General features: G+C 40.8%; 1 long non-coding RNA gene across 13 annotated transcripts in view; it reads right to left on the bottom strand.

Moving 5' to 3' along the window:
• Nucleotides 1–4,968: 4,968 nt before the first annotated feature.
• The window catches only part of LOC146768478 (uncharacterized), a 72,836-nt gene continuing 63,876 nt past the window's right edge, over nucleotides 4,969–13,928 (bottom strand). For all 13 annotated transcript variants that reach the window (XR_014953096.1, XR_014953102.1, XR_014953097.1 and 10 more), the window contains one exon: nucleotides 4,969–13,928. This exon is cut by the window's right edge. This is a non-coding gene — a long non-coding RNA (uncharacterized LOC146768478).

The following is a 13,928-nucleotide window of genomic DNA, read 5'->3' as shown; positions in this document are numbered from 1 at the left end:
AAGACTTTGCTCCCTTCCAAAGGGGCACTGGTCTTTCTTTCCTTTCAAGTCACTCCCTGCTTGCTTTGACCTTCCTTAAGTGTCTCCTTTTATTGCTTTTTTTTTTCCCTGCAGCTGAAGAATCGTTGGAGTAAAACCTGACCTCAATGATTCATCCAAGGCCACAAATGAATAGGCTCTTTATGAAAAACCAAAGACAAGAACCCTGATCCATGTCTCTCTCCCAGTCAGATGGCTGAGGTCCTTCTGCTCGCCCTGTGGCAGAATTTGGGCCAGTGCATGCTCACATGCATGTCTCCAAAATCTCACATGCACCTGTGTGAACACATACAGGTCCACAATCATTCCCCTGCTTGCTGGCACACTGCCACTTTCTTCAGACTAATGTTGATGTAAAATCAGAAAGTGGAAACCAGAGCAGCAGAAAATTTTCCTGTTCTGTAGATCCTGGTAAATGCCCACAGAAGAAACTCTTTAGTGTGAGGGTGACCAAGTACTGGAACAGATTGCCCAGAGAAATTGTGGAGTCTCTCCCTCACTGGAGATATTCCTGAACCATCTGGACACAAACCTATTCCATGTGCTCCATGGTGATCTTGCTTGAGCAGAGAGGTTGAACCAGATGACCCCACTGTGGCTCCTTGTATCCTGACCCATTTTGTGGTTCTGTGAAATGACCTGAGCTCATGTGCAGTCACAAAGGCTGGGGGCAAGTCAAGATTGGTAAAGTTGTTGAATGATGTTTCAGCTGTACCTCTTTCCTGCTGTAATGCAAGACAGTGACTCAAGGAGGACTAAGGCCAGGTCATCCTCCCTCTCCTGTTTCTTACAAGGTTCCTTTCCAAAATTCTGATTCTTTAAAACCATTTTAAATTTTAGTGCTACATGTGCTATATTGGCCCATGTATAATATAAGAAATGACCTGACTTGTCAGAAACATATTTGGTGCTAAGACTAACAGGAATAAAGGACACTCTGAGTGAAGGAAAACCTCGATGAAGGCTGAGGATGCCCTTGTCAGGCTGCAGCCCACTTCAAAGTTCTGCCCAACTTAATAGAGCAGAAGTTACAGTGCCCCAAGGCATTAAGCAATGAGCATATTCTGGGTTCAAAAGAGCATTTGAAACACTCTGAAAAACAAGTGGTTCACTTAAAAGATGTGGTTTGAAAGACTAATTCTCCATGCATTAGAGACAATACTTACCAGGCCCTTAGCTTTTGGCCAAGACATCTATGAAGTTACAGATCTGGAAGAAGTGGGAGGGTAAAGCAGCACCACTGTAGGTGGCTGATTATATCCATTAATTTATACCCCTTTCAGTGTGAATGCTTTTCTCTTAAACCATTGTAGCAAAATGTGATTTATTACTGCAAGGCAGACTGACAGCTCAGTCTGAGAAGTTCTCAGAAGGGAGATTTGAAAAGCTTCATTAAAGAAATGATAGGGATGAGCTCTGAGGAGGTTCCTAAGAAAACTTTGTAAGAGATTTTGCTATCTAATATAAGTCACTATTAAAGTAAATGAGCATGAACTTTGCAAAGAAATGAGGCATTATGTCCCATGAAATTTTATCTACCTGTCACTATGGTCAATGAAAGAACTTTCATTAATCAAAAAAAGAGAAATATTTTTACCTAATCGCTGAGGGAACCTGAATACCCATCATTTTTTCACATTTGGTTTAATTCATATTTTTCTTTTCATTGGGCTTTTCATTATCTGTATGTCTCAATGCAGAGGAAACAGTTTCTGTAAAAGATTTTTTTTCCCTCTGGCAAAAATTAAAGGTCTTCAGCGTGCTGAAAATGTTAGGTTTCAAAACTGAGCTTCAGTGCAATCCTCTCAATAGTGTTTTCCTCATCCTCTGCATACCTAACTCAGGCACTGAGGATTTACCCAGAAGAAATACTCAGCATATCCAGTTGTATCAATGGTAAGCTGTACTCTAGGCAAAGGAGGTTTTTGGCTGGTATGTTCAGAAAAATGGGAATGTGGTAATTTATAAGGGATATCTAGAGTGAATGTAGATGCCAGGTTTTATTATCAGTCCTCTACAGAGGAATAGAGCTGTTGAGAACACGGATTATTGCTTTATTTCCTGGTGTGAGTGTGTGTGCAAATGTAGTGACAAATGCCATAGAAGAGCAAAAAGAATATTGGCCAGATGGTCACTAACCAAAAACGTGGGTGAAAAACTTTTTGGCAACTTGTTCTATGCTTTATAAAGTCACTGAAGGGATTTGTCCCAAATGAAAAATAGTGTGTTAATTTATCATTGAGGACTAAGTTCACAAATATATATAAGTATACAAATAAGGAGGACAAATGAAAAGAAAACAAGAAAATTAACATCCTAAGCACTTGTAGCCATAATGTTCATTTAATGCAAAACTTTGCATGTAAAAATTCTTGAGTATTAAACTAATGACTTAGAAGAAAATGTGAGTCATAAGAACTTACATAAGGAGAGCTGTATATAAAATATATTGCTAATAAAACATTTCACTTTCTCAGACGTTAGCAAGTCACTTAGATCTGCATCTCAGTATTGACCTGTATTGAACTGTGTATATGTGTCATGAACAATGTGCTGGGACTGCTCAGGAGATATCCAGAAGGCAAAAGCTGTTACAAAATGAATTTAAACTTTTCAGACAGTGAAAGAACAGACCACAATCTCAAATGCTGCTATAACAAGCAGCAAAGTACTTTTGTATGGTAGCATGAACAATGGAGCTTCAGTCTTGTAATCATAATAAAGAGGAAGAATGGTTTGTTTCCAACACGAGAGTTTTTCAAATGCACTCACATTCCAAGAAAAGGTGGAGGAGCAGACATGTTCCTATAAGATGCTTATAAATGTCACAATCCATTATTGAAGGTGCTTAGACTCACCGAAAATCACTCCTGGGTTGACAGCTCCCTTGAGAAAAATTGAATCACTCTTTGCTATCTAGAAAATATAATTTAATGACAGTATAATGACATGTCAGCTCTTGTCACTGTCACCCTTCCATCTACAGGCTTTTTTTCACTGGGAATGCAGTAAAGTTTAGCTTTTTTGCCTTTTTCCCCATTCCTTTCTGAGGCTATTCCAAACCTGCTCTGTGTAGTTATTCTGTACTATTTTGTATCAGAAATACTCAGCTCAGCAGCTGGGACAAAGTTTGGGACTTGTATAGATTTATGTCTCGTATTCCTTTGAAGTAAAACCACAGGAATACAGGCATGAAGAAGACAGAAGACAAGGAGCTGAGCAGGAGCAGTTATTAGACTGTAACTTGCCATGCTGCTGCAGGAAAAGCACAACACCTTGGCTCTTTGGGGATATCACCTTTCAACCTCCCCTCCTCTCCTCAAGCCCTTGTACTCATGGACATTAACTTGTGGAGAGGAGTGAACTACAAACATCCCCTGTGCCCTGCCAGAGCTTTCTGACTTAGTCCAAAGTGCTAGTGGAAAAAAAATATTTTAAGTTTCCTCCTTGCACTAGGTTTTAAAATTGAAATTAAGTATGAGATTTGAGAAGATGTAAAGGAACCTACTGTTGAAGGCTGTGGCAGAGACCTGTGACTGATGATCATCTTTCTTTTGGCTCTCACATTCTTTGTGGGATGAGGAATTTGGAGGTGGAGCCTTACCCAGCATATATGTAAGATGACCAAAGGATACAGAGATGGTTCAGAACATTTTTACACTAGTGAATTGTGGGCAGGAAGACGCTTTGAAAGGCAGCAAGGAATGAATTCACTCAAGGAAAGCTAAACAATTTTCTTTTTAACTTACAGAAGTTACAGCTTCCAAGAAAACCACAAAATTGCTATGGTAATGAATTAGAATGACCTCAAAACAAAAAAAATGCTTATGTCATTGAGTCCTCCTTCCTATTCCAGCATGGATTTCTGCATGGAGTTCTAGACAGACTGGGGGACCTTAATTTTGTCTGTAAAACTAGTTTGTCAAAAGATTAGTATTTCCAGTGAGTTTAGTTTGCAGCCACAAAGCACCATGAGTAACTTCATTAGAGCATGGACATTCCTCTTAAGGTTTACCCTAATCCTGTACCTACCAATATCTTTGGCAAGCAATGAAAAAAAAAAAAAAAAAAAAAAAAAGATACCCAGGGTTAAAAGAAAACAGGGCAAGCATGCATAAGTTCCAGAAAACACTTTTTCAGTTACTGCCTATTTCAGGGAGTTTAAGCCTAATGTGCTTTGTGCATTCATAATCTCTCAAAGATATTTTCCTTGTCCTTGTCCTGTCTCTCCTTAAGCACATCTAAGCTCTTTGCATCTGCATAACCCTTTAACTATTAATTGCATGGATCTACCACCCATTGTTAATAAAACCTACCTGTTTTGAACAGCTCCTAATGTCCTTTAGTAGCCCTTAATTCTTCAAATGGAAACCTATACAAACTCGCCTCATCAACTAGAGGCATTTTCATCAGATTCCTAGTTGCCATCAGAAGCAGAAACTATTTAATAGTGCCATAATGCAGCTGTGTCCTGATGTCTCATTCTACATTCTGAGCTATTTTCTCCTTTGTGCTGATTTTTCACATCTAGAGGAGGAGACGAAGGAAGGGAACTGTGTCCTCCTGTGACTGAGATCATGTGCTTCACTCAGTAATCTGTGTGGAGGACAGGGAGAATTTATCTCCCCCTCTTTTTTACTGTTCTGTTTACGATCAGCCTACTTGAGTCAGGAGGAGAATTCTGAAAGAGACAGTTACCATGAAAAGTGACTCCCAAGTAGTCAGAGCTGTGGTTAAACTGCCTCCCACACACTAAAGAGCAGAAAACCAAGCAAGCAAGGAAGACTTCCCCCTAAAAATGTAGCATCTCAATGAACCAGTTATAATGCTGCCAAACACAGGTCTGTGGAGCTGGATTGGATTGAATTGAATGCACTCTTAACTAAGCTATGAAGAGTCTTACATTCCTGGGAGGAAACTACCAGCCAGATGTTTATTTGTGTTGATTATCTGCTCTCCTTTACCACATTGTAGTTTTCATTCTAGTCTCAGTTTGTTAGAATATTTCTCCATCCCTGCCATTTGCACTGTGATATCCCACTGAAAACCATTATTAGACTGAACTGCTCAGCTCAAGCATGAGAAAACCTCTCTGAAGGGAAACCTGGAGGAGCTCATGCCTGCTCTGCTGTTGTGCCTGCTTCCCTCCCCCTGAGCCGCCTTTCAGCCAGAGGAGACAGACAGACAGACAGACAGACAGACAGCAGTTGTCAACTCCCCCAAGCACCTTGACAGGCTGGAGAGGTGGGCACCCAAAGCTGACACCTTCTGAGAGATCAAGGTTTGAAGGAAACAAAACCGGGTGGGGAGCAGTGGAAGGCAGACCCAGGCTCTCCAAGCTGTGTGACACCACCTGGTCCCTCCCAGCCCTGGGGCTGGTTGTAATTTCAGTCACAGCTTGGCTTTGCAGGAGAAATGGCAGCTTCCAGCTCCCCTCAAAGGTGTGGGCATGCAGGTATTATGGGAAGGAGTCCCTGCTTGTGGCCTGGGAGTTGGAACTGGGTGATCTTTAAGGTCCCTTCCAGCTCAAACTGTTTTGTGATTCTACATCCAGAAATATCCTCATGCTGTCAGACCACAAGAGATCCAGCCCAGGCCCATAAGAAGGCCTGAGCACAATCTTTATGGGCTGCATTTGTCTGTGATGGTAGCTGCTGAGTGATCTCCCTGTCTTTATCTGAATCCAGGAGGTTTCTCATTTTCTTCCCCTGTCCTATTGAGGCAGAGTCAGTCAGTGAGCTGGAGTTTGGCCCCTCACCAAGGTTAATTAAGCACAAGTCTGTAGGTTTAACTGAGCTTTTCTCAAGCCTTTGAGAGATGATAGCACCACAGAAGGTGCTCTCCATCTGAGGGCCTTGCACGCTTAAAAAATGCCAACATTACACTACTGATGCCAGCAGTTACATTCGACTGACGCCAATATGAATTGAAAATAATTCTCAAAGAGCTTTATTTTCTTCCTTGTGTCAGGGAGCACACAGATATGAAATGAAAATAAAATGACCAGATTGCTAACAGACTAAAACTGTGGCAGGAACAGCTTAGAATAGATGTACTGAGGAGTGTTTTCACTCTGAAGATAATTGGGTGATGGGCCAGATCAGTGATTTCTAAAAAACTGACAAATGAAAACTGGGGGGGAAAAGAGTATTTGAGGGTATAATTGATGAGAAATAAATATGGAGAACCCAGTTTTATCTAGATAGATATTTCCTCCTAATTTGTTCATGTTTTCCTTACCAATCCATGTTCTATGATCAAATATGTTCAGCAAAGGCATTCTGCAATGCCAGAATATTGTCCAGCACACTTTTGACACAGCCAAAACAGTGTGGTCTTCTGTATTTTTTTCAATTAGGAAAAACTGCTGACAGAGACATAACCTCTTTTCTTTTCAGAAACATGCTACAGTTGCAGCAATTGTAGTAATTCTTTTTGCCAAATTCTCCCCATCACTTCAGCCCCACCCCATCCTACCCAAGTTGTCTCTGAGTCACGCAGGGTTTTTTCCTCATTTCTGATGCTTTTCTTCTGGCTCATTTTCTGCACTTGTATCACCTTTTGTCTTCTCAGAGGCCCAAAATCCTTACTGAAAAATAGAGAATTTGCCCTCATTTTTTATGCATGGTTTACAGGTGCCTTAGGGCCAATGTTTTATGTCTTTGCTTGAAGTAAAACTGCTGTTATTGCTGCTAACAAGCTCCATAAGAAAGCCTTATGAAATCTTAAAATCCTTGTAAGAAGAGCAGTGTTTATATATAATCTGTAGTATTGTGCTTCTTCTCCTTCCCCTTCCCCTTCCCCTTCCCCTTCCCCTTCCCCTTCCCTTTCTCCTACTCAGGACAAGTAGGTTTTCTTAGCCAAAAAAAAAAAAAAGAAAATTAATCAACAGTAACAGGACAAGAAGTATCAAACTCACTCAAAACCAGTAGCTTATTAACTGCTTAAGTTAATGAATAGACTGGGGATACTGTGGATCCTGAAAGTGACCTAGATTCAAAAGGAAATTAGGAAAAGGTTATCAGACAGCAGGACTTGCCTCCAGAAGTCTCTGCCCTGCAGGTCACGAGGCTGCTGGAGTTTATCTCTGTATTTGCCTTCTTGACGCTGCACTTCCCATCTCCTACCACCATTGCCATGAAAGACTGTTGGGGGAGATGAGCTTTATTTGGATGTAGTGTGGTGACAATTTAGATAATGTGAGCTAACCCCATGGTTACACCAGTCCACTGAAGAGGGACACCACAAAACTCATCAATTGCCATGTGATCATCTGCTTGATGGACAGCTTAGCTGGGAAGCACTAGACAAATAAAGGAAAGGCCTCACACATGGAGTTGCCATGGAGCATTACAGGCATGGAAAGGTTAAGGATATTGGCATTAGAACATCTGTAATCCAAATCTCTCCAAGGTTTTCAGTTTGAAAATGAAAAAGCTGTAATTGGGAAATTATGTCTATATCTGCAAAATTGTATTTTCCATCTCCTTTTTGTCAATGGCAAAAAAAAAAAAAAAAAAGGTTTGGTTGCAGTCAACACTGCCATTGTAGAAATAAATGGAACTTTTTATATCCTTCTCCATTCCAGCTGTATTGACATTGTTTTTTTGGCACTCCTAGAGCATACAACTGAGGTAAGGACATCCTGCCAGTACCTCCTGAGAGGTGTCCCTGCATGAGTTTAGCTTTGTGCCTGCTGTCAGGGGATCTCCAAATGGCAGCCTCTGACTGACTCTATCCCATTCTCATGTCTCAGCAGGATTTTCACTCACTGTCTGTCATTTGCAGAGTCTCTTTTTCATACTAGTAGCTCACCTACTAACTTCTTTATGAAATTCTAACTCTTTAAAATTTCCTTTTAATCTTTGAGCCTGTCCTTTTTCAGAGAAGCAGGTGTGTTAGCCAGGGTTTCATCTTTGCTATAATCTTGCTGTGCTAATTACTGTTCCAGTAAGTTGCATTTGACATGAGAAACCTGCAGTACATGGATTTGGGGCTCTCTTGATCTCCTCATAGGCTTTGATAATACTGCCCACAATTTTTCCATGGTTCAAATCTTCATTCAGAAAATATCAGCATAAGTTTTGGTGTCAAGAATAATTTAAATGTCTCTCTGAAACACCTGGAGTTCATAGCACAGCCCAGCTCACAGTTTCTCCCAAAGGTCTACAAGTGTTCTCAAAAATGTATGCTCTGTTTTTCCTGGGGAACCTGCCAGAGCTCTGCTGATGCACCAGGTGTAGAAAAATATTTAACTTCAGCCTTTTCTTTTGGAATTTGTCCCAGGTAGGGAGAAGAAAGTGAATCCTTGTTATAAGCATATATATTTCTTTGGGGTTTTTACTGATGAGATATTTTGCACTTGTTTGTTTGGAGAGCCTTTGAAATGACTAGCCAGTCATCAGTGAGTTCACCAGCTTTGCTGATGTTAATTTTTTCAACTGTTGTCAGCCTTTCAGCAATAAACCAATTAAGCTCTTCTCTCAGGCTCTGCCTGTGGACAAGAACTGCATTAATGAGTTTAAAAGGTGGGATGGCTGAGGTCTTCAGTGGAGCTTTGTACCCTTTCAGCAGCTTGCTTACCTCAAGGATGCTTCTTCAGCACCATTGGTCCCTTGACCTTCCAGAGGATGAAACCAAGGACATCTTATGTTTCATGGCTCTGTGATTTCCATTCTAACTCCCTAAGTGGGAAATGGGTTTACTGTTGTATAACCTAAGCTTAACCCATTTATTTGCTAGAGCTTTTGTTTGTCTTGTTAGTCCTGTTGCTTGATCTCACTTTAGGTTGTGTATCCAGCTTAGAATTAATAATTGTCACTTGCTTTCCCATGTGAAACACCTCACTCCCCACACTCCTTATGGATGTGATGGATTATATCCAAGTTAAATAAAAACTATCAAAATCATCAATCTGCTTCAATCATCTACTCTAAGAACAAGTCTAATCTTTTAAATTCTGAGGGAATTTGCGAAACGTTCATGCATATTAAGACAAAGGACAATCCCAGCATATTCCCGTATTCTTTCTCTGGATCTGTCAAAGCAAGCACTAAGTAAACAGATTATGGCCATGTCAATTATGTGTCAGGTTTTGATGCCACACTGAATGGATGAAGAGACCATGTGAGAAGTACTTAGGGAGAAGTGAACCTGACCTCAGCAACAGGAGCACCGACAGTAAGAGAACTGGAAGTGGATATGACAAAGGAAACAAAAGAAACTGTTATGATTGTGCACCTTCACAGATTCTGTTGATATCCTATGTACCATAAATCCTCCTTCAAGCACTAATACAAAGAGTCAGCTTTGAAGGGAAAAGCAGGTGACAGAGATAAAAGGGATCAAAGGGGACATCTAAGTGACAAGAAAAGCTGAAAAGCTGTGTGGAGACCACTTTAAGGCATCAAGCAATGGAGTCAGATTAGAAGTGCCAAACAAACCTGAAACACATGTAGATGGTTCTCAAGTGGCATGCATAAGTGAGGAAGTGAACATGCAAGTTTAGGGTGTCAAGCAGAGCTGAAACAGCTAAAAAAGCTGGAGGAAAGCAGTATTTTTGTTGAAACATTTCTGCAAAGGCATCTTGCTACTCAACATAAGAACTGTGTCCATTCATGTGGGCCAGTCAGAGGGTGTCCAGGGAATCCTAGGAACAGCACATTATGCTGGCAGATGGATCCCCTGCAGTAGTCGAATTTGTATGACCCTGGATAAAGAAATGTGAACTGCAGAATAACACGGAAAATGTAACACCTATTTAAATATTATACTTAGATATTGCACTTCTACTTCTCAGTGCTCCCTTCTGAGTCACTGACAACTTGAAGGAAGGGCTGGGGTCAGACCCTTGACATCCTGGACGGAGTTTCTTGTGCATGCTTTTCCAAGCTTATTTTGTTCTGACCCCTAAAGCAAAGTTATCATTGTTTCAAGTGTCTGGGCTGCCCATTTCAACCTTCTTGGAGAGATTCTTGTGTGACTGTTTATTTTTCCCCTTGGAGAGATTCTTGTGTGACTGTTTATTTTTCCCCTTTTTCCTTCAAAGAAACCCAACAGTTTTGTGGTCAAGAGACCCGACAGCTGCGTCACATTCTGATCATGTTGGTGCCATAAGACCTGACCATATTGCTCAGCCAGACAAAATAACTACATGCACTTTCAGAGTTTTATGTTCCAGGAGGCATTTGGTTGCCCCATTCTTTCCACTCTAGATACTTTATTTGAACCACTCAGAGCCAAAAAGGGCTGCTGTTCCTAAGGTCTGCCTCAGGCCTTGTCTAACTGATCAGACATCTCAATGCAGCACTGATCTCAGGTAACTCTTTCCAGAGCACCCATGATGCCAAGTAAACAGATTAATGTATTTTAGGCTGGAGAACCTTTCTGACAAATATTTCTTGGGATCTCAAGCTGTGAAACTGCCCAGCTTTTCAGGTTGTATGTAATTTATTTTGTAATCAGGCCAAGAGAAAGGTAGTTTTGGAAACATTAGGAGCTTTCAGTTGTACTTGCATCTGTCTTCCTGCAGAATGTTCTGCTAATCCTTCTTTTTCTTCTTATGCCTGTGTGGATTTCTTCAAATGAAATGAAGTCAGCTATTGCATTTGGGTGTTTGTTTGGTTTGTTTTCCATCATGAAATTTAGAGATGCACACAAGGGAGTGGAAGATAGAAGTGCATAAAGAAAATTCACTGCTAAGTTTCTGTCATAACTAAGCTAAGGAAGCTGCACACATCCCATTCCATCATCTTTTCCCCCTGTATTATTTGAGGAAATCAGGTAATGTCAGGTAATGTTATGAAAAGTCTTTGGGATTGGAACTGGAAAATGGGACAGCAGCCATTGAGAATTTGTTTATTTTGATATGCAGGACACCCTGAAAGCACTGCCCAATAGTTATCCAGCAGCTTTTTATCTGTGGTTGATGCCTGTATGAGGCAGGGATCAAGGTTCCTGTAGAACTGTATCTTCCCTCTAATTTTTTCTAACAATGGCTCTCAATGCCATTTGTTACAAGGATGAACAACATTATCACAGCCCAAAACTGAACCCACCCCTGTAAATTTTTGAGTCATATTGAGTCTTCCATGACTAAAAGAACAATGAAGACAGTGTCACCTCCCAAAGAGGAAGACATGAGAACTCTGTAAAAATGCCTTTAGGACATAGCTTTGAAGTCTGACTGTGGGAAGACTGACAGAGGGTGTAGACAGACAGTGCTTGTGCCAAAGTGTTCAGAATCACTGACGTCACTCATTAACAGTGGAATGGAGTGTGAAGGCATCCATTGATTACCTTGTAGCAAAACAATTGAGTAAAGTTGTCCAAAGAGGGGGAGGTTAGTTGTAAAATATTAGCACAGAGGTAGAGGGTGTTGAACTACATAAGTCCTTAAGTAAGCTATTGGAAACTGGTTGATTTGGCTTCAAAAGGTCAAGGATTAAGCAATTGCTAAATGACAACCATTTGCTAAAGGTGCCTCATATTCCATTTGCAAACAGCAGATAGGTAGCTGAAACTGGTAAACCCAGAACGTGAATACCATGAGACACAACAAGCAGCAGTGATTTATAGACAGCTCTGCAGTGATTGACACAATGGCATTCAAGGGCCTTAAAAAATGCTTGTTAAATTCTAGGCATATTTACCCTATTTTATAGCTGAGTGGAAGAACTTGTGCTTCTGGCCAGCTCTGGTTTTGTTCCTCACCAGTCCTGTATTGATTCTTATCTCTTCTCATACCCAAACATCCTTTCCTTTTCCCCCTATCAATTTACCATCAAGTAGCAAAATGGGATAAACCTTCCACAAGAACCAATAGGCACCTGTGCAATGGCCCCAGGTGTTAGACCTGCCTGAGTCTCTGTCCCTGGAGGTGAGGAGGTAGAACGAGCCTCTTGTCCAAATGCCACCATGCTGGCAGGGAAATGCCTCTGGGAAGTGTGTTCCTGACAGTCTTTGTTGCTAAAGGTGTTCTGTGTGTGAGCAGGGAGAAACACAGGCAAAGATTGAACAAAGTTCACATGATCTTTAGCTCTTCAAGGGCTCCAGTGTGCAATCAGTATCTCAGAGAGGTCCCATAGCTGGGCTGCTGTGCCAGGTCACAAACCTAACTAGTCACGGTGCACTACAGCCTCCTTTGCACTCACACAAGAAATACCCACAGACCTGTCTCAGTCCTTGTGCTTCTGATGGGGGAGAAGTGTCTCCAGTGCCATGTGGAGTAGAAATCCTATTTTCAGTTGGTGAAATTATAAAACACTCTTTGCAATTCCAATTTCTGTATGCTTGAAAGCAACACACTGGACTGGTTGAGCTATGTGTGGAAACATCAGTGATACTTACACTATTAAATTAAAATGGTTTGGACTGGGTAATTGCTGGGTTGCTCCTTGGCACTGATTCTATCCCTCTTCTATTTAAGGTCAGGACACAGCTTATAGGACATCAGGAGCTGGGACTGTTCCCAAAAAGCAGTTTGAATGCAGCCACCCTTTTTTAGTAAAGAGACTCCAGCTGTTCTGACAGGAAGTTTATCATGTCTCTTGCTTCAATCTATTCTGCACAATTTACAAGAGAAAATGAAATTTTGGGGTGCACTGAGAACCTGGAGAGAAGCCTGAACTTCTAACTTGCAATTTGATTTTTTTGTCAGTGCTGCTGCTTGTAAGAGAAAGAAACCTGTACAGCAGATCTAATCTACTTAAGATCATTGGATCATGAAATCATAGAACAGCCTGGACTGTAAGAGACCTTAAAAATCATCTAGTTCCAGCCCCACACTGTGGACCAGGACCCACCCTACAAGGCCACATTGTACAGAGCTTCACACAAACTGAGTCTCAGAAAGCAGTTTCAAAAAGGTCATTATTTTTAATATTGTTTTAGTGAGCTAAAAGAACATTCAAAATCTTTAATATCTTTTTATTTGAGGTGGTGTCTTCCTTCAATCTGTTATTATGTTTCTGGGTGTGTTGCTTTTAAACCAAAGTGAGAATTAAGATTTTCAGTCTCTATGAAAATGTCCTGAGCAAGGTGCTTAAATGTGAAAGCACTATGTCAATGAATGAGACATGAAAACAGTTCTTGAATTAAGTTTAGAAAGCCTTTTACACCTGCATAAAATTATCTCTTTATTGTGGATAAAAGAAGTAAAGAAGGTGCATAGAAGAAAGCAGGAAGGTAGGAAGGAAATGCTAAATAATGCACTAGAAACCTTCCTTTTACCTGGAAGGAAAGGATGTGGGCTTAAAAACTGAGTCACTTTAGGAAAAAAGGGTGAGAATATACTACAAAAAGGAAAGAAAATAGGAGTAGTGATTTCTTAGACACTTCTGAGACCCAAAGGTATTGCCTGACATAATTTCTTTCCCTAAGACCCACAATAGTTCAGTTCCTTCCCACCGTCGAAGAAAAATGTCCCAGATTCCCAGAGCTCCACATTCTTGGCATTGGCATTATGTCTTACTAAACACTTTTGTCAAAACCACGTCTGGGTCACATCCTCTCTTTTTCTGCTGTATTGCTGTTGCTGCTCTACTTCAAAGGGTATTGGCATGTGCTACTGCAGAACTTTTCAGTGAATGTATGGAGTTAGCAGTTAATTTTATCATCTCAAAGACGATGTCACCTTTCCTGTTACTAGGACAGAAGATATAAATACCTGTGGAACAAGCTGCCTGACCTTTTAGTGCTCCAAAGTCTGCTTTGTTCATTGCCACATTTATCTGAGGTCCTGCAAGAGGTACATCATCATAAAACTGGTCTTATTAGCAACACAGAGACACTAATCCAAATCAGAGGCTGGATTTCAAACTCTTTAGGATATTGAAAAGTAAGTTTCTGAGTCGTTTTGAAATCAGCAGCTGAGTTCAACTCCAACACCC

The sequence above is a fragment of the Lonchura striata genome, chromosome 2, assembly GCF_050655825.1.
Source record: "Lonchura striata isolate lonStrDom1 chromosome 2, ASM5065582v1, whole genome shotgun sequence".
Lineage (NCBI taxonomy): Eukaryota > Metazoa > Chordata > Aves > Passeriformes > Estrildidae > Lonchura > Lonchura striata.
The sequence above is the reverse complement of the archived record's forward strand: the minus strand, read 5'-3'. Positions and strand labels throughout refer to the sequence as shown.